Genomic DNA, 26,334 nt, shown 5'->3' with positions numbered 1-26,334 from the left:
CAGCCTGGTGCGTTCCTGAACAAATTGGAGTACGTGCTGAGGAAGCGCAATCACAGCCCAACTTGCTGTTCTCACCCGGATCAGTGTGCATCCACGGTGATATGGATGGAATTGCCACAAAGTCACCAGCGGCCTGCCCCCTTCTCCTCAGGTTGGAAACAAAGCTGGGAGCAGTTGGTGACATACAAGCAGCGTGGCTCAGTGGATAGAGCATGGGTTTGGGAGTCAGAGGTCATGGGTTCAAATCCCGGCTCCACCAATTGTCAGCTGTGTGACTTTGGGCAAATCACTTAACTTCTCTGTACCTCAGTTACCTCATCTGTAAAATGGGGATTAAGACTGTGAGTCCCACTTGGGACAACCTGATCACCTTGTATCCTCCCCACCGCTTACTACAGTGCTTTGCACATAGCGCTTAACAAATGCCGTCGTCATTATTATTATTGTTTTCTTTCATTTTCAAATGGTTATTTAAACCTCCCATTCTAAACATCCCTTCAAAGCCCTACTGAGAGCTCACCTCCTCCAGGAGGTCTTCCCAGACTGAGCCCCCTCCTTCCTCTCTCCCTCCCCATTCCCCCGCCCTACCTCCTTCCCCTCCCCACAGCACCTGTATATATGTTTGTACAGATTTATTACTCTATTTATTTTACTTGTACATATTTACTATTCTATTTTATTTTGTTAATATGTTTTGTTTTGTTGTCTGTCTCTCCCTTCTAGACTGTGAGCCCTTGATGGGTAGGGACCGTCTCTATAAGTTGCCAACTTGTACTTCCCAAGCGCTTAGTACAGTGCTCTGCACACAGTAAGTGCTCAATAAATATGATTGAATGAATGAATGAACATCATGTCTTATTTTCCTACCTGAAAAAGAGCGAGAAAAGGGCCTAGAGACACCTTAGGTGGCAATTATGAGAGACCACCCATTCAAATGACCTCCAAGCCCTCAGCCACAACAAAAGCCTCAGTTTTATCCTAAAACACACAACACTGAGAGATGTGAAGTTTACCATTGCTCAGGGGAGGGAAAATAATCAGCATTTGGCTATTATTATCATCTACTCGGGCCACACTAATTAAGATCACTAACTAGAGAGCTGAACTGGAGCAAAGAACCAAATTTCTTCTGAGGGCAGGCCCCCATGGAAGGAATCCTTCTGGTTTGAAAGCTAAGTAATTGAGTTGAAGTAACAGAATCTGCCAAATTGGGAAGTTTCCTTCCTCCATTCTGCATCGTTGGTAGACAAATCACTGCTGCTTTAGCTTGCATCAGACGGCCTTTCCCTACTGAGGAGAAGAATTCTGAGACATTCTTTCATTCACTGGACACACACACATGTCATATAGAAACCCATTATGATCCTCCCTCTCTCTTTTATACTTATATAATAGACATGAGATTCAGCTCTTCTGCACTTATATAATGAATGGGTTCTTCTGTGCATAAAACCAATGGGATAGTTTCCGCAATTTTTAATGGTATCACAAAGGCGAGGGACCGCTGAGCTGATTTCATACAGCTGCAGATACACTCAAATTATACTTTAAACCTGGGAAAATGGGAACCATTTCATTGCCAAAATATTTTTGTATATTTAAAATTGGTAATGGATTGTAATGCATAAAGGAGGGGTAAAGAGCCTGTTTGCACTCCAAGGGGAAATGCTCGCCTAACACAAAAATACTATGGAAACCCAGGAAAATGGGCAAATATGAATTTTGCCTGAAAATATATGGACTAATAGTCCTATATGAGATGGACTATATACATTAATTTTGAAAATAAAATAATGCATTATACAACAAGACTATTACATTCCCAAGAGGGATATACCCTAAGAGCTTAGTACAGTGTTCTGCACACAGTAGGTGCTCAAAAAATTTCCCTGATGGACTGAACCATATTCATTGTAATATGTAATAGGAAGCAGACTTCTGGGGGAAAATAAGTCATGCATAACAAGAAAGCCAAAAGCAGGAGGGAAATGGAAGTGGGTCAGGGAATGGAAAAAAATAAGTCCGATATTTGCAGGCTGTTTACATATACACATACTCACATCTTGATATGTGTGTACTTATACATATAGAGTGTATATTACACATACGCATATACAAAAAAATTACAGGGCAGATGTGGGCAAGGAATCTGTCTGCCAATACTGTTCTATTATACTCTCCCAAGCTCTTAGTACAGTGCATTGCACCTAATAAATGCTCAATAAATATCACTGATTATAGTATTTTCCAGGAAACTATAAAGGGCAAATGAGTGTCTGTGGGGAAGGGGAAGTGTCTAGGAGAAAGAGCAACCTTAGAGGAACCACTAAAAGTAGACAGATCAATATCCAGTAGTATTTAGAAAACAGATTCCTGCCCCACAGCACTTGTGTATATACGTACATATCTATAATTCTATTTATTTATAATTAATGCCTGCTTACTTGTTTTGATTCATTCATTCATTCAATCGTATTTACTGAGTGCTTACTGTGTGCAGAGTACTGTACTAAGCGCTTGGAAAGTACAAGTCGGCAACATATAGAGACAGTCCATACCCAACAATTGCATATACCTATAATTCTACTTATTTATATTGATGCTACTGATGCCTGTTGACTTGTTTTGCTGTCTGTCTACCCCCTTCTAGACCATGAGCTTGTTGTGGGCAGGGATTGTCTCTCTTTGTTGCTGAACTGTGATAATAATGATAATGGTGGTATTTGTTAAGCTCCAAGCACTGTTCTAAGTGCTGGGGGAGATACAAGGTAATACGGTTGTCCCACATGGAGCTCACAGTCTTAATCCCCATTTTACAGATGAGGGAACTGAGGCACAGAGAAGTTAAGTGACTTGCCCAAGGTCACACAGCAGACAAGTGGCGGAGCCAGGATTAGAACCCATGACCTCTGACTCCCAAGCCTGTGCTCTTTCCATTGAGCCATTCCAAGCGCTTAGTACAGTGCTCTGCACACAGTAAGCACTCAATACAATTGAATGAATGTATTTAAACTGTAAAATCTTTGAGTATGAGGACAGTTTCATTTACTCTTATGCTCACAAACATCTAAAACTGTGCTCTGTAACACTATATCCTGTAGGCATTCAGTACAGGGCTCTGTCCACAGAGAAGGCCCAATACAGAGCTCCAAACAAAAGAGGGGCCCAGTACAGTTCTCTGCTCAATAGTCGACCCTCGATAAATACTTACTAAAATGAGGAAGGGGGAGTTCATATAGGTTTGGTGAAGAAGATTGTCTGAGAGAAATTACTAGGCAAATACAAGAAGAGACTCAGTTTGAGGCTGCTCAGGGCTCTCCCTTACACAACCACTCTCCTTCCCAGGGACAAGATGGGAATGGATTGAAGCATCACAAGAAGATGGGGTTTACTCACCAGATTGTTCCTCACAGAAAACAGTGGATCAACCAATGGGTAATCAGTTCAATCTTTAACTCCAAAATAATGCCACACCCAAAAGGCCAACAGAACCTAAAAGCTAACCACTGTCTAACTCCACCCCAAATCCACTAAAAGAGTTATACGTGTGGAATGCAGCATGGAGACACCTATTTTTACAAATCAATTTTGAGAATAGGACCTGAGCCTCATAGTGGATCACATTTAAAACTATACACAGCGTGAAGACTGTACAGCTCGACTCGGAGAACGGCCCAAAATGGTGCCTTGGTTTCACTGGAGGTCAACTGTTTAAGAAGTGGAACCATCCTCAAGTATTATAATGTGTGGTCACAGAAGTAAATAAACTCACTGAAAGGTGATGAAATAACCACATCGGTCACTTTACCACTAGAATATACTTTCTTTTCTTTGACTGTTTGAAGCTCTCTCCTCTAAGCTCTAACTAAATCTATTGATCTGTGAAACACAGTCTACCCTAGGGAAGCAATTCACTTGACATTCTATATCAAATGAGAGATGAATAATGATCACACCATTTGGTAATTAAAAGTCTTACAAACCTTTTAACTGAGTAAGCCTCAAAAAGGTCAAGTGAGGTCAAACTCATTGTGTTTTCTCACCCTTGTTTTACATTAACCATATATAAAACAATCACCTTTACAAATAGCAGGGACTATGAAGGAAGGAGATTAAAATCACACAAATGAAGACACAATGAGCACTTTATTACCATCCTTGGACTGTCACCCATAATCTGTGGCTTTTCCTTATTTTATAATCTCAATTGTTTTGAATTTAAATTTAATTCATTTGGGGGACTTGTTTCAAACTATTAACAATCTCTTTGGTTGAATGGAAGTGAACAGTCCAAATCACATGTTAACTGTACCAGTGAACAACCAATTAAAATAACTCTAAAAGAACATGAATTTTGGAGAGTGAATATAGGTCATTTGTCTCTTAATTCATGTCAACTTTCTTTTGGTTAAGATTTACCTTAATAATATAAGTAGTAATTGTAAGCACACTTCTAGGTTAGGTAATGTAAAGCATCACATTTAATTTTCCTCAAAAATCTGTCCCTGTGTTTACTTATTAACAGGTAAGCATCTGCACATTAGAAAACTATTTGCTTTCAATGAGGCTACAGAAACCAGATCAGAGTTTTAAGGGCAATCTGCATTGTGCACAGCTACATATTTAGACATTTTGGGACCCACAGGTGGGGAGAGGCCTGCAAGCCTTTTTTAAATTATTGCATATTTATCATTTTATATCTGTCTTCCCTATAAGCTCCTTGAGAGCAGGGCTCACATCTTATTCTTCAGTAGTCCCTCAAAGAGTCCAGTTCAGTGTCCAGACTATGTTAGCTACTCAAATAAAAGCATATTGTAGCTGATGTTGGTGGTGGCACAGCTGACAATAATAAATTTCTTTCCACTTAGTCTGCAACCAAAGCAGAAAGAGGTGCAGGCAAGGAAGTTGCTAAAACGCACAGCAACTAGAGAAGGATGGCCCATCAAGAGAGTAAACTGGAGGAGTTTAGTGAATGAATTACTTAACAATGGGTGAGCCAAAAAAAAAAAACCCCAAACAAACAACAACAGAAAACACTGGAAGGAGGGAAAAGGCCTCTGATGGTTATGCACATTTTTAATGATCAACTCCCATTCAAATGAAAGGGGTTTGGTCTCTTCAAAACTACATTCAGACCACACAAAACTCTTTGTTTCTGATTTGCCTGGAGTGCTGGTTTTAGCAGTTATCTGTCCCCCTCTCCCATCCCCCAGGAAGAGGCAGCAGAGTGGTGGAGTAAACAGAGACCCTCCCCCAATTCCCCACCACGTAATAGTAATAATGATAATAAGAAGAACTGTGGAATTTGTTAACTGTTAACTATGTGCCGGCACTAGGGTACTCAGAATGTAAGCAGACAAGACCTGGCTCCTGGCCCACCTAATAATAGTAATAATGACGTATTTTTTAAACTCTTACTATGTGCCAGACACTGTACAAAGTGCTGGGGTGGATTGAAGCAAATCAAGTTGGACACAGTCCCTGCTCACAGTCTCAATCCTCATTTTACAGATTAGGTAACTGAGCCCCAGAGAAGTGAGGTGACTTTCCCATGGTCACACTGCAGACAAGCTGGATTAGAACCCATGACGTTAGGACACCCAGGCCTATGCTCTATCCACTCTGACATGCGGCTTATAGTCAAGGGGGGGGCAAAGTTAAAGGGGAAATGTCCCGCATCTCCAGCTCTGTTATACTGTACTATCCCAAGGCTTAGTATAGTGTTCTACATACAGTCAGCTATCGATAAATACCACTGATTTATTGACTGATATCTTCTGGAGCCAACAGCAGCAGCAATTTGATGGCTTGCTTTGCCACTCCAGGGCTGTTGGAACTGGGATGCTGCTTTTTTCCCCTCTCATCCCAAGCAGCAGCCTCTCTGGACCCCTTGAGGTGACTGTCATTCTGTAGACAACCAGGACATTGCTTCCCCTTGCCCCATGCCATTTGGACCCTCCCTCCCTCTCTATCTCCACCCTTTTTTCACTCCCTTTTTCTCAAGCAGAGAGGAGGTCAATCAGAAGAAGCTCTCAATAATACTATAATGTTAAACTCAGATGACTTGGGAAAACTAGCTGATACCATGGTCACTGAGGCCAAATTTATCTCCATTGTTATGGAATGGTGGGAAAGAGAGTAAAACTCAAACACTATACTATGGCTTCCCTTACATTCATTTGATCAAACAAGACTTCTCCTGCAACTATTACAATGGCTCCTCTCTGTCTATTCAATCAATCACATTTATTGTGCACATATTGTGTGCAGGGCACTGTATTAACTGCTTGGGAGAGTACAGCACAACAATATAACAGACACAGTCCCTGCCCACAATGTTTTAAGACTAAGCTCCTCATGCTCACCTTCATAGCTCTAACAAAATGTCTTAAGCCATAGTCTCCTCCCTTCCTTCTACTGAGCCCTACTCACCAACCACTGGTCTGGGCAATCCCTGACTGCAGGGCAGAATCTGGGCAGCAGCGATAGTTTTCTACTATTTTCCCTATCTGTTACCCATTTTAATGTCTGTCACCCTTAGCTTGTGGGCAGAGATCTCTTGTATTCTCCAAAGTGCTTACTATAGTGCTCTGCACCCTTTAAGTACTCAATAAATACCATTAATTGATGGATGGGTTGATTATCTGTGCTTTTCATTGCCAAACACCATAGTCTGTTTAGGGATAACTTTTCACTTTGAGGGCACAGACAAAATTAGAGTCCCGGGAATGAGAACCGGGAGGAGTTGGCCGCAAAGACATTCCAGACCAGAAAACCATTATTTTGGAGTCTTTCAGCCCTGATTGTAAACTCTCAACTTCTCAGGGCCTTTGGCTGAATGAACCAGGGATTTCAGCTTAAAAGGTTGAAAGGTGATTGACTCCATCACCATCATGGAGATGGATTGATGGTCCAATGAGCTGTGACTCTGCTCTGTCTCTCATCAATCAACAATATTTACTGAGTACCTACTGTGTACACAGCACTCTACTAAGCACTTAGAAGAATACAATAGAATGAGTAAACAAGATCCCTGACCTCAAGGACCTAACAATCTCTTCCTGAGAGTAAATTTCTAGAGGGCAAGGGCAGTGTCCTTGTCCTCTTCTGCCTCCATCACAGCAGGCCCCCGTGCTATTAAGCACTGGGGTTAATGGAAAAAGCTAGGACTAGATTGTATTCTCCTTGAGGGCAGGGATCAGGTCGCATGGCTCAGTGGAAAGAGCCCGGGATTTGGAGTCAGAGGTCATGGGTTCAAATCCCGGCTCCGCCAATTGTCAGCTGTGTGACTTTGGGCAAGTCACTTAGATTCTCTGTGCCTCAGTTCCCTTATCTGTAAAATGAGGATTGACTGTGAGTCTCCTGTGGGACAACCTGATCACCTTGTATCTTCCCTAGCGCTTACTACAGTGCTTTGCACATAGTAAGCACTTAATAAATGCCATCATTATTATTATTATTACCAACTCTACAGCACTGTACTCCCCCCAAGCACTCAGTACAGTGGTATGCACACAGTAAGTACTCAAAAGTCAGGACCTATAGCTCTGAGCAGTGGATTAGGTTTCTAATGAAATAGGTTACAAGCTTCAGGTGATATTAGCCACATTTAAGTTAGAGCCTTATTGTCTGCACAACCCAGCTTTATTCTTTAATTATAGCTGTGGGAATAATAATGGTATTTGTTAAGCCCTTACCATGTGCCAAGCACTGTTCTAAGCGTTGATTTGTTAAGTCCCCTACATTCCACCGAAACTACCCTCTCAAAGGTCTCCAATGACCTCCTGCTTGCCAAATCCAACGGCTCATACTCTGTCCTAATTCTCCTCGACCTCTCAGCTGCCTTTGACACTGGACCACCTCCTCAACACGCTATCCAACCTTGGCTCCACAGACTCTGTCCTCTCCTGGTACTCCTCTTATCTCTCCGGCCATTCATTCTCAGTCTCTTTTGCAGGCTCCTCCTCCCCCTCCCATCCCCTTACTGTAGGGGTTCCTCAAGTGTCAGTTCCTGGTCCCCTTCTGTTCTCTATCTACACTCACTCCCTTGGTGAACTCATTCGCTCCCATGGCTTCAACTATCATCTCTACGCTCATGACACCCAAATCTACATCTCTGCCCCTGCTCTCTATCCCTCCCTTCAGGCTCGTGTCTCCTCCTGGCTTCAAGACATCTCCATCTGGATGTCTGCCCACCATCTAAAACTCAATATGTCCAAGACTGAACTCCTTATCTTCCCTCCCAAACCCTGCCCTCTCCCTGACTTTCCCATCACTGTTGACAGCGCTACCATCCTTCCCATCTCACAAGCCCGCAACCTTGGTGTCATCCTCGACTCCACCCTCTCGTTCAGCCCTCACATCCAGTCCGTCACCAAAATCTGCCAGTCTCGCCTCTGCAACATCATCAAGATCCGCCCTTTCCTCTCCATCCAAACCACTACCCTGCTGGTTCAATCTCTCATCCTATCCCAACTGGATTACTGCATCAGCCTCCTCTCTGATCTCCCATCCTCCTGTCTCTCCCCACTTCAATCTACACTTCAATCGTATTTATTGAGCGCTTACTGTGTGCAGAGCACTGTACTAAGCGCTTGGGAAGTACAAGTTGGCAACATATAGAGACAGTCCCTTCACGCTGCTGCCCGGATCATCTTTGTGCAGAAACGCTCTGGGCATGTTACTCTCCTCCTCAAAAATCTCCAGTGGCTACCAATCAGCCTATGCATCAGGCAAAAACTCCTCACTCTCGGCTTCAAGGCTCTCCATCACCTTGCCCGCCCCCCCCCCTCCACCTCACCTCCCTTCTTTTCTTCTACAGCCCAGCCCGCACCCTCTGCTCCTCTGCTGCTAACCTCCTCACTGTGCCTTGTTCTCGCCTGTCCCGCTGTTGACCCCTGGCCCACATCCTCCCCCTGGCCTGGAATGCCCTCCCTCCACACATCCGCCAAGCTAGCTCTCCTCCATTCAAAGCCCTACTGAGAGTTCACCTCCTAAAGGAGGCCTTCCCAGAATGAGCCCCCTCCTTCCTCTCCTTCTCATCCCCATCCTCCCAGCCCCACCTCCTTCCCCTCCCCACAGCACCTGTACATATGTCTACAGATTTATTACTCCATTTTACTGGTACATATTTACTATTCTATTTTATTTTGTTAATATGTGTTGTTTTGTTGTCTGTCTCCCCCTTCTAGACTGTGAGCCTGCTACTGGGTAGGGACCATCTCTATATGTTACCAACTTCTACTTCTGCGCTTACTACAGTGCTCTGCACACAGTAAGTGCTCAATAAATACGAATGAATGAATGAATGATTGAAAGTCCTTACTACATGCCCAGCACTGTACTAAGCCCTGGGGTAGACACAAGATCATTAGGTTGGACACAGTCCCAGTCCTACTCGGGGCTTATGGTCTAAGTAGGAGGGAGTAGAATCCCCATTTTACAAATGAGGAAACTGAGGCACAGAGAAGATAAATGACTTGCCCAAAGTTACACAGCAGGCCCTTGGTGGAGACAAGATTAGAACGCAGGTCCTCTGACCCCAAGGCCCAACCTCTTTCCACATGGCCATGTTGCTTCTCTAACTGCCTGGTATACTGCCTATAGGGATAGTAGCTTCTTTACCCCACGAAGAAACAAGGTTTGTAAAACAGCTGTGAGAACTAATGGCCCTAAGTTTGTCATCCACCACAGAAGTACTAACATAGAGTCTAAACTTTGAAAGAGTTCTGTAGGTACCCTAGTACTACAGTTTACATTAACCTGACTTGATTTTAGACTTATACATAAATACATCTATATATACTCCATACATATACATTTCAAAAATATCTTCCCTGGGTATGTAGCATTGCATTCTAAATGCATTTTTAAAAACTTTTGTAACTACCATAAATTAAATAAAGCAAATAGACTTGCAACATAGCCTCATTTCTATCCAATCAGTCCTAAACAAATTTAAGTCTGGCCACTGGGGCCTAAAGTTAATATAGTTTTTCAAAAGAAAATAAAAGATGTAATGAAACTTAAGGGAAGGGATCCCCATTGTGAAAAGGTTGAGTCTTTATGTGTGGAGTGTATGCAGAGAGTCCTTTACACCAAGCAAAGTCAGAACTAGAATGACAGGATTAGCAGGTCACTTCCTGCATTATTTTGTTAATTCACTGGTCGACTGTAGTTCATCTCCACAACCATGACCTTAGGGTTGGAATGGGTGATGAAATGTGCACTTATTACAATCATGGAGCTTCACAGATGCACTTTATTGCAAGACGTTGAAATCAAGATTGAGATACATCCACTACCGATAGCTGTAAGACATTTGACTCAATGAGAGTGATGGTAGTGCTATTCTACTGCTAGGCATTGCTCAGGCTATGCCTGAGAATCTAAGGAGTTCATTCATTCAGTTGTATTTATTGAGCACTTACTGTGTGCCGTGCACTGTACTAAGTGCTTGGGAGAGTATAACAAAAAGTGAAGCATAAAGGTAATTAATAATTGAGCCTAGAAATTTTATTCAAGATGAATGAATATTCTTTTTCAGAAATACTATGGATTTTATTTTTCTCTTTTACCCTTTGAGGATCCATTTGGAAAGTTAGTTTAATTAAAAAATATATTTACTTTGGGTCAGGCACAAGGTGTCTCATTTCTTTAAAACTTGGTACTGGATGGTTAGGACTTAGGGACGGCCAAGGTTCAGGTTTTATGAAATTTAAGCTTGGGGAGGGAAATTTGTTGATTATAATGATGATGAATTATCTGAAATACATGAAACCCAGTCTAGAGCTGTACATAGTCTGGAGATTAATGTGGGTTTTTTTTTCTATTTTTATCCAAATATAGCAATACTTTTCAGGTCTCTTCTAAATAAAAACGATGGCATGTAATGACAGGATTTAACTCCTACAAATGCCGTGTTTGAAGACAAAGAACTACATGCATCTTAGGGGCTATTTGACGACAGCACTGATCTCTAAAATTGCTTACCGTACGCTTTTCATTAAATCGTATTGATTGAGCATTTACTTTAGGCAGAGTACTGTACTAAACGCTGGGAAGATTACAATATAACAATAAGCAGACATACTCTCATTTACTTAACATGATAGAGCTCTCTTGACCCTCTAGATTGTGAGCAGGAATGTGTCTGTTACAGTGTACTCTCCCAAGCACTCAGCACAGTGCTTGGCACACAGTAAGCACTCAGTAAATACTACTGAATAAATGAATGAACAAATTACCATGTTTATTTACTAATATGCAGGACTAAGGTACAGAAAGTGTCCGTCTTTTTGGATGTCTAACGGACCTGAATAATTAGGGTTTGAATATAAAATTTGGGGCGTTTAAATCTTTTGCATTTGAGATGGATATAGATTCAAGGATAATCATACTAAAATTGGTGGGTCCCATTTTATAGTTAAAGACTATCCCAAACAGTTAGTACAATGCTCTGCACACAGTAAGCGCTCAGTAATTAAGACTGAATGAATGAACGACTATGTTGGACTATGGCACTACAGAACTATATCAGAACAATGCTGTGGTTACTCTGGCCAAAAAAGGATTGTGTAAGGAACATTCTTGTAATAGGCAGTGGCATCCCTTCCTTCCTATTTGCTTGTGGCACCCAACGTCACAGTGTGACAATGGGTAGCATGGACGAGAAAGTCCATGCTCAACACAACCTCTAGCAATCAATTCCTTCTCACAAGTTATAGGCAAAAAATTCTCCCTGACTGGGATATCATCATCACTGGATTTTTTAGAAGAATGGAGAGAATCCGGTGAGAGTATGGAGATTAATGAAAATAATTAGAGAAACTGAGGATACTTTAAAACACTGGAGATTCTGTATTCTGGAAAAGAACTGTTGAGTAGTTTCTTGTCTGTAGAAGAGTTTAATGAAAAACAAGCTTATTATACTATTTGTATGCTTGTCTCCCTGAATACAGTAGAAACTCCTGCAAAATTTCTTTTGGTTTTTTATTGGTCATATTTTCCCAAGCACCGTGCCCATTGTATGGCAATGTACTGTCATCATTAAATACCAATAAATACCACTACTACTATTATTGAAATTCTGCAGTCTAACAGTAATAGAAAACCAATGGGATTTAAGTTCTAGAGGAAAGGAAGTAAATCAAAGTGGGATGTTTTAATAAGCAACATTACTACTACTACTATTATTGTGACTACTACTACTTACCATTATTGCCCAATTCTATGGATATGAGAAAGGAATTCAAGTTTTAGAGATAAAGTTGGATGTAGACAAAAAATCCTTTGGGAAAATCAGTCTTAGATCCCCTAAGGAAATTGTAGAATCTCTTTTCTAGAGATCTATAATAACAGAACAGATATCTAACTCTTAGGAATGATAGTCTCCAGCCTAAAACCACTGTTAGACTGGATAGATTTTTCTAGATGACTTGCAGCTCTTCAAGTCCTATCAAACCCCATTTTTTGGTGTTTCCAAATTCACTACGGGTCTGTGGGCTTTCAATTCTTAATGAATTGGAATGGAAATCAATGAAAATGAACCATCAATTTATTCTCATCATCCACATAATCACTTTATTTGCTAGTTCTACCACTACAAGCTATGAGAGGCAGAGGCCTATAGATCAATTAAATGGAATGGTGATACATGTCACCCAAATATTCATTGTACCAAACAATATCAGTAGCCATCAGTTTCCATGTTGGAGTCCTGTTGAGACCTCATTTTGCTAAGGTGGAATAAGGTGTGAAAAAATTAGTGGCAGTCGGAAAGACTACAGAGAGGTATATATACTAAGAATGTTCCTGCCTTAGGATTCGCACTGGTTTCAAGTGTAATTACTGTGTTTTTACATGACAACTTGTGGTTGTGATTTGAATTTTTCTAAAGAAAAATACTGATGCATGTTTATAGAAAAGGATTGATTTAGTGGGATGAATTGAAGCATGCGATTGATATGCTATTGGCAGAGTATGCTCTGCAGCTAACCCAATAATTTGTCTAACGAGAAGCGGGGGTCATTATGCAATAAAAATTAATATTTTGAGCCCCTGAATGGTGGCGCCGACTAATGAGATTTATCAAACTAGATATTTGTCAGATTTCTTCCCATTGGCTTCTTTGCTCTGGAAACCACAGCTCTAGAGCCCTGTCCAAAAGGATTTCTTTCATTTTGTGTTCACTGTTGACTATGAAAACATTAAATATTACACCCAGCCTCCGCTTTGCCTCCAGAATTGTTTTTGAACGGAGCGGGCTCTCTGTTCTCTTCAAACCTGAGGACTCTAGAGTGCACTTTAGCAAATCCGTTCATCTGTGTTGTTTATTAAATTCTATAAGGCTACTGATCCATGCACTTAAGTGTCAAAGGAACAAAAAGAAAAAATTGGCACAATGTTCTAGTCTCAGAAGTTTTATTAACAGAAAGAAAGAATTCTTTAAAAAAGGAATTACTATTCCAGGACAAACAAATATGGCATGTGAGCCAAATTAACTGCCTCCCACAATTATTATTCTTTTGGTTAAAAAAAAGCATTAATAGTTTGGCTCCTATGGACTAGGGATTTTTTTTCCCTGGTATATTGTGCATAAAAAGAATTCCCGTCTGCTTCAGTGCCTTGCCTTCTTCATGGGCTTAAACCTGTCACATTATTCCATTTGATTTCAGGGAATTCTCATATGGCAATCTATTTTATTTACTTTATCTTCAATAAAATGGTTCAGTGAGCTTTAGCAACTCTGAGACACAAGTTTCAATCAGTTCTCTGGCAAAGGCGTCAATCTACATTAGACCTACTGTGCTGTGAGTTGCAGCTCGAAAGCTGGCGTAAAGCCGGGGCAACAGGGAGCGAGAGAGAAAACCCTAATAAAGCAGCCCAGAGAGAAAGCAAATTCTCCCCAGACACTGCAGCGTGTTTCTTAGACAATACAGGTGCCTGGTTCAGCACACGATGAGCTCCTTAATAAAACTGACAGCTAAAAGGAGGCTTTAGTCTCCAACTTTATTCCATATGACACCCTCAATAATAGTCCTCCATTCCTGAGCAATTAAAAAAAAAATCAAATGGCTTAAGAGGGAAAAATGAGTTCTCACCTCCACCATTTGGGTCTTGTTCGAAAAGAAACTCTAAAAGCATCAAGCTGCAAGCCACTCCGTCCGTAACGTTTTGCTACAATTACTGATACAACAGCCGTCTGCCACAGTCCTTTCCTTATAAATTTGTATGACATTTTAAATATAGCCGTTGGATTAGACATTAACCACAAAACAATCAGTGTATTGGAGCAACAGCTCGTTTTGGAAGATGATATCATTAAAGACTAATTCCAAGAAATGTGGAGCTTCACTGCTAGATGCTGTGAAAATGTCTCCCAAAGCACAAACTTTGTAATAAGTGATGCAAGTTCATATTTGATATGGGCTGTAAAAAGTAGATTATTGTAATAGTGCTCTTCCCAGCAAATCAGACCATTAAGAATGTACTTAATGTTCAGTTGAATTGAAAAGCAGGCCAGTTAAAATCCATATTTTGCTACTTTGTATAATGGTAGCAAAATTTTTACTACCAAATAGCTCCAGGCCACAGATTCGACTTTTGAAATGTAAACTTCTTTTTTTTCCCACTTTGATGAGGAAAGTTGTTTCACTTCTGAGTTTCTTTTCCCTCTTTCCCAGGAATAACTATCATAAAAGGGGTGGTAGTGGGACACTGTCTTGGAGGATGTGGTAAATGTAGCCCAAATAATCTCCTGCCATATTTCCTCACCCATTTGCCATTCATTATGGGCAGGGAACATGTATACAAACTGTTACATTGTACTCTCCCATGCACTTAGGGCAGTGCTCTGCACAGAATAAGCGCTCAATAAGAATGATTAAGTTGTCCAACACTCACTTTGGTGATCAGTTGCATCACTTCCGGAGTGCATCACCACCCAACTTTCCAAATAATAATAATAATAATAATAATAATAATAATAATGATTCTTGGATTTATTGAGCACTTACCGTGTGCCAGGCACTCTTCTAAGCACTGGGGTGGATAAAAGCAAATTGGGCTGGACACAGTCCGTGTCCCATGTGGGGCTCACAGTCTCAATCTCCATTTTACAGATGAGGTAACTGAGGCACAGAGAAGTAAAGTGACTTGCCCAAGTTCACACAGCACGCAAATGGCAGAGCCAGGGTTAGAACCCTTTGACCTTCTGACTCCCCAGCCATGCTCTATCTGCTACTCCATGCTGCTTCTCAGCTGCAGAACACCATACTGTTACTTTATGACCAGACAAGGCTTGATGAAACAGTTCCCATGGAAGTTGGGTCCCTATTTTTTGGACAACCATCAAATGAAAACATGGCCAGGAGCTTCAAGATAGAACAGAGGCATTGATAAAAATGTAGTGAACTGAAACAGGATGGATACAAATTTATGTGCCCTCTCTCCATCAGTAATACATAGGTGGATCTTCACAGAGAAAAGATCACCAATCATGACTGTTGGGAACTTCCTCACTTAGGAAGTTTGGAAAAATCAAACGTTGTCTGAAGAATCAACCTGTACAAAATGAGTATTTTGAAGGGGAGACCGAGTAAGTCCTGAGTGAAGACGTGGTGGTTCAAAGAAAAGTCTACATGGTCCACCTCTGTCAGGGGAGAGGAAAAATAAAATAAAATCAGGTGGCACGTTGGGTTCACAAGGTTCTCCTCCAACCTGAAAGAATCAGGGGCCATACCCAACCAATTAGGTAAAAAGTACACAACAGCCCCCCTTTGGAGTGAGGGAAATCTCCAAGCCACCCTTGCTCTGATGGATTTTCTGGACCCCTCTTCTAGACTGTGAGCCCACTGGGAGCAGGGATTGTCTCTCCTTGTTGCTGAACTGTACTTTCCAAGCATTTGTAAGGTGCTCTGCACACAGTAAGTGCTCAATAAATATGAATGAGTGAATGAATGAAATGACACGTAAGAGTGAGATGAAGACTGTGACTGCACAGCATCTCCAACATTGAACAGCAGGATCTGTGATGCCCATCAGCTCAGGTTTGAATCCCCCAAGGCTCACCACCACTCCAAGGAGCTGGAAGCAAGACAATGCCCTGCAGGAAGCAGATTTTTTTTTTTCAACACCATCTCCACTCTCCACTGGCTCCAGAACTCTGAGCCAAGGTCTTTGTTTCCTTTGTAGAAAAATTTCGATCACACAATTCTGATTTTTTGCCTTTTCTTTCCTCCACCAAGGAACTCAAAGAAAGTGACTGGGACAGAATGGTCACTGAAGCACCCATGTTTTTCCTCTGCTGTTAGCAAAGGTGCAGGTTCTCAACAAGTCCTTATTTCAGATGAGTGTGTGCGTCCTTTGATGGATCTGCACGCAAGTTGTGGTTATGTGCTTCCGTAGGGAATGTTGGACTCTCGTGGCATGCTTTACATTGAAGGGTTTTTTTAAGATGGTAGGATTATAATGAGGATTCACCTACATAAGGATATTAATGGGAGAGTATTCCTCTGAAAAAGAGCACACCAGAAGAACGGACAGCTTGAAGCTGGAGGTGAGACACTTTTCAAACATGACCACCACCTTCTGTGAAATCTGGCTCAACGAACAATGATTTAGAATTGGGGTATCTCAACCTGAAGGGCACTTACTGCTTTCAGTAAGTATCTGCAGGACAGATAACTATGAAGAATGGGTGTGTGCCCAAGAGCTGGGGGGAAGGAGGTTTTGAAAGGTGGAAGTACCTGATCATCCCCTTTCCAACATGGCACCGCCTATATGGCCACGAGCCAGTCATGGATGTGTTCAAGAACCCCTCAAATGCTGTCATTACCCACCAGCTCATGGCATGCGGCAGGCCTGATCCAGATTAAATCACTTGGTAGGTCCAATAACAACCACCTTCCTCCGATCTATTTATTCATTCAATCATTTTTATTGAGCACTTAATGTGTGTAGAGCACTGTACTAAGCACTCGGGAAGTACAAGTTGGCAACATATAGAGACGGTCCCTACCCAACAGCGGGCTCACAGTCTAGAAGGGGAAGGCAGACAACAAAACACATTAACAAAATAAAATAGAATAGTAAATATGTACAAGTAAAATAGAGTAATAAATATGTACAAACATATATATAGGTGCTGTGGGGAGGGGAAGGAGGTAAGGCTGGGGGGATGGGGAGGGGGCTAGATGAATGCAACCTCCAAAAAGACATCTGACAGAAAAATGTAGTTACAGGGCTTCGAGTTAGAGACTATTCTAAAATTCTGGAACCAGAATACTAGCTCTAGATGCAGCTTCTGCCAACTAACCCACTCTTCTGTGACTTGAGCAAATGAGGGAGAATGATTTTTCACTTAAGGATTCCTTAGAAGGTATTTAAAATAGCTAGTTTCTCCAACCCTGCGAGGAAAAAAAAAGCTGTGCTCTTTGATGTTTCATTGCTATTTCATTGGTGACAAATGCTCCTGAAATTGCGACTGTATGAACATGTGAATATGCCTATCAAAGACAGTTTTCCAAAATGTGATGCCGCCATCTAGCCCTGCAAACGTTACTGACAACACCATCATGTGGCTGTCATTCATTACACAGGCTGGAGAAACCCAGATTTGGCAAGTTACTGCAAGACTTGTTTCCCCTTTACCGGAATCAAAGAACAATTGGCAGTGGAACATGGGCTCTACCCCTAGCCATTAAGGCTTGGGGAAAATCTGTCCTAGTTGGGTGACAGCTTCCAAAGCAACCCTTATTTGTGGCTGTTGAACTGCTGCCCCTGTGGTCTAGAATTGCCTCATTGATGGTGTCCTAAACCTTTCTGATATAGTCAAAGAACTTAGCTTTTTTCATAGTTGAACAAAACAGAAATGGAAGCAAAGACATTATACGGAATGGACACCCAAAAAACACAATATTTGACTCTTCCCAGTGAAAAAAAACACAAAATCAGAATCAAAAGTTAGAAGGACACAAGGAAGGGGAACATAAGGGCGATGGATGAGTGTGGATAAAATGCAAGGAAATTATTTTTACTCTGACACAAGTACCGAGGCATTCCACACACAAGAACATGGTGGAAGTCTTCTCTGTGAACTTCCCAAATTGGGAGTTCAGGACAGTTTTGGGACTGGGTTTTGTGATGCCTGGGATGTAGCCTAAAATCAGCTGTGTTTCTTGTTGGCATCATTCTGAAACCACACACAAGTGCCTTCACCGCCGCATCATAATGGCACTGTTGGGCCCTTAGATCACTTAGGCTTTCTACAGCTAAAAAAGACACACACTCAAATCTATTTTCTCTTCCTCAAACTTTCAGAATTTGCAAAGTATATTTCACAGAATCAAGAGAACTTTACTGTTCTGCTGAGCTGCTGTTGCTGTTACACAGGAACCATAAACTAATCTCAAAAGGCTTAGGCATAATAAAGTCAAATCTCCAAAAAGGAATGAAATTATTAACGTATAATTGTCAATATTTTTTCGACCTCTGTGTATCTGAACCAAATTCAAAGTTGACTAAGTAATGCTGAAGAGATCAGAAAACAGCTTAGTCTCTAAATTGAGACACACTGCTAGGCATAGATTAATTTGGGGCAAGAAAGAAGGTTAATGGGAAATCTGTGGCTAGAATACAGACATTTGGGGGAAGCTTTTAATGTATCTTGAGGCTGAATGGCATACAATCACAAAACAGTAAACCAGGATAACAACCCCTGCAAATAATGATAATGGTGGATTTGTTAAGCCCTTACTTAAGGACTGTTCTAAGGGCTGGAGTAGATACAAGGTAATCAGGGTGTCCCACATGGGGCTCACAGTCATAATCCCCATTTTACAGATGAGGTAACTGAGGCACAGAGAAGTTAAGTGACTTGCCCAAAGTCACACCACTGATAATGGTGGAGCTGGGACTAGAACTCACGACCTCTGACTCCCAAGCCTGTGCTTTCCATTAAGCCACACTGCTTCATGTACCAAAACTTTACCGATTTGCACTTCCATTTTAGCTTTTCATCTTCCTCTAGGATTACAACAGATAAGAATCCTAAATATCCATTTAGGGATATCTGGTATTTAAATGCATTTTGGAATACTTTCACCAACAGGACATCCAGGGAAAAAAGGCAGCTGTGGGAAGAAATCTCTTGGGGACTGAAGATTGTTCTGGCTTCCAGACATCTTTATTCTAACCCATGAACTAAATGCATTTCTGTATAGTCTTTCTTGGAGGGAAAGATGGTGACCACTGGATCATCCACCTGGATAAATCCTTCCAATATTTCTTTCTTTCTAGGACTGCCCCACCCAACCTCAAGCAAATGGTCATTCTACACAGATAAAGTGACAAAAACTAAATCACCCGATTTTTTTTAAATCAAGAAAAGTTTTCCCCTAGAACAACATTCAAACTCTTGTCCTATTTCAAATGTGTTTGCACCCAGATTAAAAATGAGCAACATTCAATTCCCTATTTAAGTTTGTTAACGAACAAAAAATGGCAGGAAGGGGGGAATGTTATATTAAAAGGAGAAGCCAGGAAAACAAACTAAAGGAAATGTGGTAAAGCCAGCCTCCTTGTGTTGTGAAACTCCATCTAAAAATTTTCAACCTCATCAGAGAGCGAATCTATCAGAGAGCACTGATGCAGTGAAATAGGATGGACCCCATAGCATTGGGGAATTAGCAGCACAAAGAGCAACTTTCCAGAGTCAAAACGGGGCACTTACTTGCCTCTTCCAGGTCTGCACAAGACTTTCTAATGCCACCTTAAGCTAGGGCAATGAATGAGCTCAGTCCCAGCATCACATCACAGTGGACCTGTTAATAGAAAAAGAAAAAGCCTTTGGAAAATAGCCTTATAATTAGGGTGAAGTCTATACAGGACTGCTCCTCTGTTTGTATTGTAGGGTTCATAAAGTCTGAAAATTCAAGTAAATTGATCTGTATATTTGCTTTGATTTTCCGTTACTCAAATTGTTGATTTCAACAGTGAAATTCCAAACTCACTGCTCTGGCCAAAGCACTGGAAAACGGAATCAGCTAAGGGGTTAAAGGAGCCCGGGGAATATTCCTGTCCTCCCACTAATTGGGTGCATCTACACTAGTCTAAGCTTCGGGATTCTCACTGGTGAGATGACAGAAGCATCAAAAGAGCACTGTTCTAAGCACTCAGGATAGTACAGTACAGAGTTGGTAGACATGGTCCCTGCCCAAAACAAGCTTACACCCTAGAGGGAGAGACAGACATTAATATAAATAAATTATTAGTAATTCACTATCATCATCATCACTCCCTGGTGCTTTTGAGTGTTTACTAATAATTATAACTGTGTTATTTGTTAAACACTTACTATTTGCCAAGCACTGGGCTAAGCGCTGGGATAGATTCAAGATAATCAGGTCAGACACAGTACCTGTCCCACTTAGGGCTCACTGTCTAAGTAGGAGGGAGATCAAATATTGAATCCCCATTTTACAGATGAAGAAACTGAGGCACAGATAAGTATATTTCCACTAGGCCTGACTGCTTTTCATTGTGCAAAGCACAGTATTGAACACTTGGGAGAGTACGATAATAAGTAGGCATGCTTCCTCCCCTCATGGAGTTTACAATCTAGTAGGGGCTTAGAATTTGGGTGGGGAGGTTGGTCAAAACCACCCAAACCGAATCTAAACGCTCATGCCATTTGGGACAAGGTCACCAATCCAGGTGCCCTTGGTGGCCAGGCGCCAATTCCCTTCCTGACCCAAATACTTTAACTAGATCAAACTTGCCTCAGAGATACAGGCAAATCAACTATCAAGTACAGGACTCTATCCGGGTCCATGGTGGTCAGTGGCTAGTAGGGCATTTGGTCTTTTTACATTCTGCTACATTTCCTTTGATGCCTCTCTTCCCATCATTTTCACTGTCACCACCATTATCATCATTCTGGCACGAAGATACCTTGCCGAGGCCCTTCGGGCCTGTCAGCATATTTTACAGTCTACATTTTCATCAGCCCTAGCTACACTTAATATTCTCTCTCAGGTCCAAAGAATAATAACAACAACTGTGGTATTTAGTAAGCGCTGACAGTTTGCTGAGCAGTGTGCTAAATGCTATAATTAGGCCAGACACAGTCCCTATCTCCTCCCAGTAGGAGGGACAAAAAGTACTGAAACCCCATTTTGCAGATGAGGAAAACGAGGCATAGAGACATTTAGCGGTTTACCCAAGGTCACACAGCAGACAAGGAAAGATGAAGAGATGAAACAAAAAACATATAAGACATGGGCAAAGATGAATACAAAAAATTAAGACAGAAAGAACATCCCAGTTCTACGGCTAAAGGAGCAGAATTTCAGGCTCCTCAAGTCCAGCAGTCATAGTCAGAATTACAGTCACCCAAGCTTCAGCCTCCTGGTCAGTTTCAATCTACTGGAGACCATGTACTTCTGCTTCAGGTAACCTTCCTGTTGTTGCAGGGCAGGTATTCTTTTATGATATCTGCTAAGCTCTTACTCTGTGCCATGCACTGTACTAAGCACTGGGTACAGGGTAATCAGATTGGACACAGTCCCTGTCCCACATAGGGCTCACAGTCTTAATTTCACTTTTCAGATGGGGTAAATGAGGCGCAAAGAAGTGACTTGTCCAAGGTCACACAGCAGACAAGGAGCAGAAGCAGGATCAGAACGCAGGCCCTTTGGACTCCCAGGTCTGTGCTCTATCCATTAGGCAACACTGCCTCTTGGGAGTGAAGCCATAGAGGGTCATGGAAGCAGAAGAGGAGGGGGTTTCTTGCAACCTAACTAGGTGATCAGCAGGGGTGGGAGGCTGGGGATACATATTGCCACTGTAAACCACTGCTGATTTCTAGATCTGCAGGGACACACCTCTCAGGAAAAATATGCAAAAAGTGTTTGGAATCAGAAATCAGGAAAGTTTTTAGATTACCAGAAGGTCAGGGACTGTACTATGGACTATTGTGAGGTTATCATTCTGCCTGATTGATTGATTCATTCATTCAATCGTATTTATTGAGCGCTTACTGTGGGCAGAGCACTGTACTAAGTGCTTGGGAAGTACAAGTTGGCAACATATAGAGATGGTCCCTACCCAACAGCGGGCTCACAGTCTAGAAGATTGATATAACAGATGAAACGTAGATACTTTTATAACTATAGTTATCAATAATTACTATGCAATGACTGCACAAAAGAAAGTTATAAATTACCATGGTCAGCACTCTCTGAATGAGTTAGGGAGCTTTGATGGACCCTGGAAAAAACCACTCTCCAATTAAGCAAACTCCCTTACTACTCTTATTCAAACATGGAAAGTTATTCCATCACCTTTTAAACAAAAAAAGTGAGTTTGAATATCTAAACTACTAATTCAATTCAAGGCCTATCATTGCCATTATCACTGTATTATTATTATTTTAATCATCATCATCATCAACATCCTCATCATCACCATCTGTGCACTCTCCTGTGGGAAGACCATTGTCCTACCTGGGCAAGATATAGAAGGCTCAGAAACAATCCCTGATCATACTCTCAAGAGACCAGTAGCTATAAGTGAATGCATATCCAGCAGTAAAGAAAGCATAAGAGTAAATAGAAATATTAACACCCAGATGGATGAATAGACATAGAACAAATTAATCATAATAAATGAATCAGTGGGCAGGAGTGTTGAGGTGGCTAGGGGAGGAGCTACCAACCAACACTTATGATATTAACTGGATGAATGACAACTCAATTCCCTGATCACTCTTCCATCACCTTTCATCCATAATTTTAAGCTGATTCCTTCGAGCTAGAAGGCAATTTTGATGGGTTTTTTTTTGTCCAGATAATAATCCAGAAAAGCATTCAACTTTCCCAATGAGAGTAGGCTTCTTCAGCCATGCACTTCCAACAGCCTATGGCTTCCTTGTGCAATATGGCAATGAAGCAGATGGCCAGGAGACTAGAGCAGCAGTCCGGCTTGAAAGGAATGTAGGGAGTTGAGGCTCTTCTTGAGCAGAGATGGTTACTTAAACTCTGCCTCCTAATACAGTGTGGGACCCTGCAACTAGGAAACTGTAGTACCAAGGCCCAGGACAATATCTGTGTGTGCAGATTTTATCATCTTTACTAATAAGCGGCCAGGGAGTGATTTACTTACAGCAGAATCTCCTTCAGATTTGAAGAACAATTCTTCCTTTTTCTTTCTCTCTCTCTCTCTCTCTTCCCCCACCCTGTCTTTTCTGTAGATTTCTTCCTCCAAAAACTCCCCAGGAGAAGCCAGCATCTGACATTAGCCAGCCCCTCACCCTGATTCTAAGCTCTTGTGCATTGCTTGCCACGAAACTTGGGGCTTATACTTTTTCACTGCAACTTATTACAAAAGCACACTAATCATAAGACCCACCAAAAACTATAAATAGACAGATTGCATTTCCAGGGAGTGTGGGGGTACACCTGTCTAAAATCAGGACAGGTCCCTGAAATGGGGGCATCCACCCTAAATTATTTTATAGAAGAATTACTTTGGAATTCTAGGCATGGCAAAATATAACAGGATGCCAAGATATATTTCATTTTTTCTAAAAACTGAAGGACAAAACAACTGTAATTATGATCCAGACCTATAAAGAAACTTATCAAAAGGCTGAGCCCCTGCTTTCAAAAAAAAACCTCTTGAAACAACTTTTTATAAAAAGTCCTTTCGTGCCAGTTAAACTTATCCATTAAAATAATTAGACCAATTAGAACCATTAAACCAACATACAACGTACAAGTAAATATATGCAACCTAAAGAAGCAAACTGAATAATCAGTTTCCTGAATAACATACGTACTATCTAAATACTTGCAAATTTCAAACTGAGCTAAGGAAGGTAGAGATACAAGATCTATTTGGGACCATTGGAAAAGAGGAAAATTGAGGAGTGCTGAGGGACAGTTTTACTTGTAAAAGTTACCTGTTTTACTACTTGAGCCCTATATTTGTATAGGTCTCAGTGTTAATCCAGAACTGTGGGCTAAAAAAGCAGCCAGATGTCAATATGATGCTAAATACAGAGCTAGATAATCCATGAGGGCTCAATAGCATCAACCACACACTATAAAAAGAGAGATGCTTGTTCATTTTTCACTGGTAATGGCATAACAATGACAGGAAGGAGGAGCAAGGAAACAACAAAACAAGAATGATAAGAATTTTAGACCAACTTCTTGCCAAATCCATTGGCTCTTACTCCATCCTAATCCTCCTCAACCTCTCAACTGCCTTTGACACTTCGGACCATTCCCTTCTCAATACGTTAACCAACCTTGGCTTCACTTACTCCATCCTCTCCTCATTCTCTTCATCTCTCTGGCTGTTCATTCTCAGTCTCCTTCATGGGCTCCTCCTCCCCCTCCCATTCCCTAATCGTAGGAGTCCCTCAAGGTTCAGTTCTCGGCCCCCTTCTGTTCTCCATCCACACTCACTCCCTGGGAGAAGTCATTCACTCCCACGGCTTCAACTATCATCTCTACGCGGATGACACCAAAATCTGTATCTCCTCCCCTGTTCTCTTTCCCTCCCTCCAGGCTTGCATCTCTTCCTACCTTCAGGACATCTCTACCTGTATGTCCTCCCACCACCTAAAACTCAACATGTCCAAGACAGAGCTCCTTATCTTTCCTCCCAAACCCTGTCCTTTCCCTAACTTTCCCGTCACTGTGGACTGCACAACCATCCTTCCCATCTCACAAGCCCACAACCTTGGTGTCATCCTTGACTCTGCTCACTCATTCACCCCATGTATCCAATTTGTAACCATATCCTGCTGGTCTCAACTTCACAACATTGCCAAGATCTGCCCTTATCTCTTCATCCAAACTGCTACCAGGTTATTACAATCACTCATCCAACCCGACTGGAATACTGCATCAGCCTCCTTTCTGACCCCCCAAACTCCTGTCTCTCTCTACTTCAGTCCATACTACACTCTGCTCCCCGGATTATCTTTCTACAGAAATGTTCTGGGCATGTCACCCCTCTCAAAATCCTCCATTGGTTGTCTACCAACCTCCTTACCAAGCAAAAACTCCTCACTATTGGCTTCAATGCCGTACATCACCTTGCCCCTTCTTACCTTACCTCCCTTCTCTCCTTCTACAACCCAGCCTGCATACTCTGTACCTCTGGTGCTAACCTCCTCACAGTGCCTCCACCTCACCTGTCCTGCCATCAATCCCTAGCCCACATCCTACCTCTGGCCTGGAACACCCTCCCTCCTCAAATTCAAACACTCTTCCCCCCTTCAGAGCCCTACTGAAGACTCACCTACTCCAGGAAACCTTCCCAGACTAAGCCCCCTTTTCTTCAGCTCCCTCTCCCTTTCACATCACCTCGACTCGCTCCCATTGCTCTTCCCCCGCACCCCATAACACTTACGTATATATGTATAGATCCAATTCTTGCTCCCAGACCAAAGCAATTACATGAACGTGGATAAACTCTTCCTGGAGAGTTACATGAACTTGCTGGTGCAGACCTATCATCGCTGAGGGGCTCTGGAAACTGGGGGAATGGCTGCCTTGCTTCTCCCGATGGATCAGAGGAGCGACGCCTATCAATCAGTGCTGGCAACGGTCACATGGCTCAAACTGTTTGAAATCAAAGCTGGAGTGGATGGATTCATGGTGTAGATATTGGCTTAGTGGGCCCAATGCAGAAGTTGTTCAAGGAACATTCAGAAGGCCCCAACCAGTTGCACGTCATTCCAGAAAGCATGAAGATAACTGCAGCAGAGCTCCTCACCATGCCCCCGGGAGGGGTCATTCTCTACGGCCTGAAGTATAACACTGCCCCTGGGACCCTCTTCATCTATTCCTGGCTAAGAGGCTCGTATCTCCTCCTGCCTCTAGGACATCTCCATCTGGATGTCTGCCTGCCATCTAAAACTCAACATGTCCAAGACTGAGCTCCTTATCTTCCCTCCCAAACACTGTCCTCTCCCTGACTTCCCCATCACTGTAGACAGAACTACCATCCTTCCCATCTCACAAACCCACAACCTTGGTGTCACCTTTGGCTCCACTCTCTCATTCACCCCACACATCCAATCCATCACCAAAACCTAATGGTCTCACCTCCACAACATTGCCAAGATCCGCCCTTTCCTCTCCAACCAAACGACTACTTTGCTGGTTCAATCTCTCATGCTATGCTGACTGGATTACTGCATCAGCCTCCTTTCTGATCGCCCATCCTCCTTTCTCTCCTCACTTCAATCTATACTTCACTCTGCTGCCCGAATTATCTCTCTACAGTAACGCTCTGGGCATGTCACTCCCCTCCTCA

The 26,334-nt window shown here is 42.1% G+C and overlaps 1 protein-coding gene across 1 annotated transcript in view; it reads right to left on the bottom strand.

The window, feature by feature from the left end:
* The window catches only part of FOXP2 (forkhead box P2), a 605,003-nt gene that overhangs the window by 377,617 nt on the left and 201,052 nt on the right, over positions 1–26,334 (bottom strand). Inside the window, exon 3 of the mRNA XM_038752832.1 lies at positions 19,733–19,823. The gene's annotated coding sequence lies outside the window, so the exon portion shown is untranslated. The remainder of the gene's footprint in view (positions 1–19,732; positions 19,824–26,334) is intronic.

Source organism: Tachyglossus aculeatus, chromosome 10 (genome assembly GCF_015852505.1).
Source record: "Tachyglossus aculeatus isolate mTacAcu1 chromosome 10, mTacAcu1.pri, whole genome shotgun sequence".
NCBI classification, from domain to species: domain Eukaryota; kingdom Metazoa; phylum Chordata; class Mammalia; order Monotremata; family Tachyglossidae; genus Tachyglossus; species Tachyglossus aculeatus.
The sequence above is the reverse complement of the archived record's forward strand: the minus strand, read 5'-3'. Positions and strand labels throughout refer to the sequence as shown.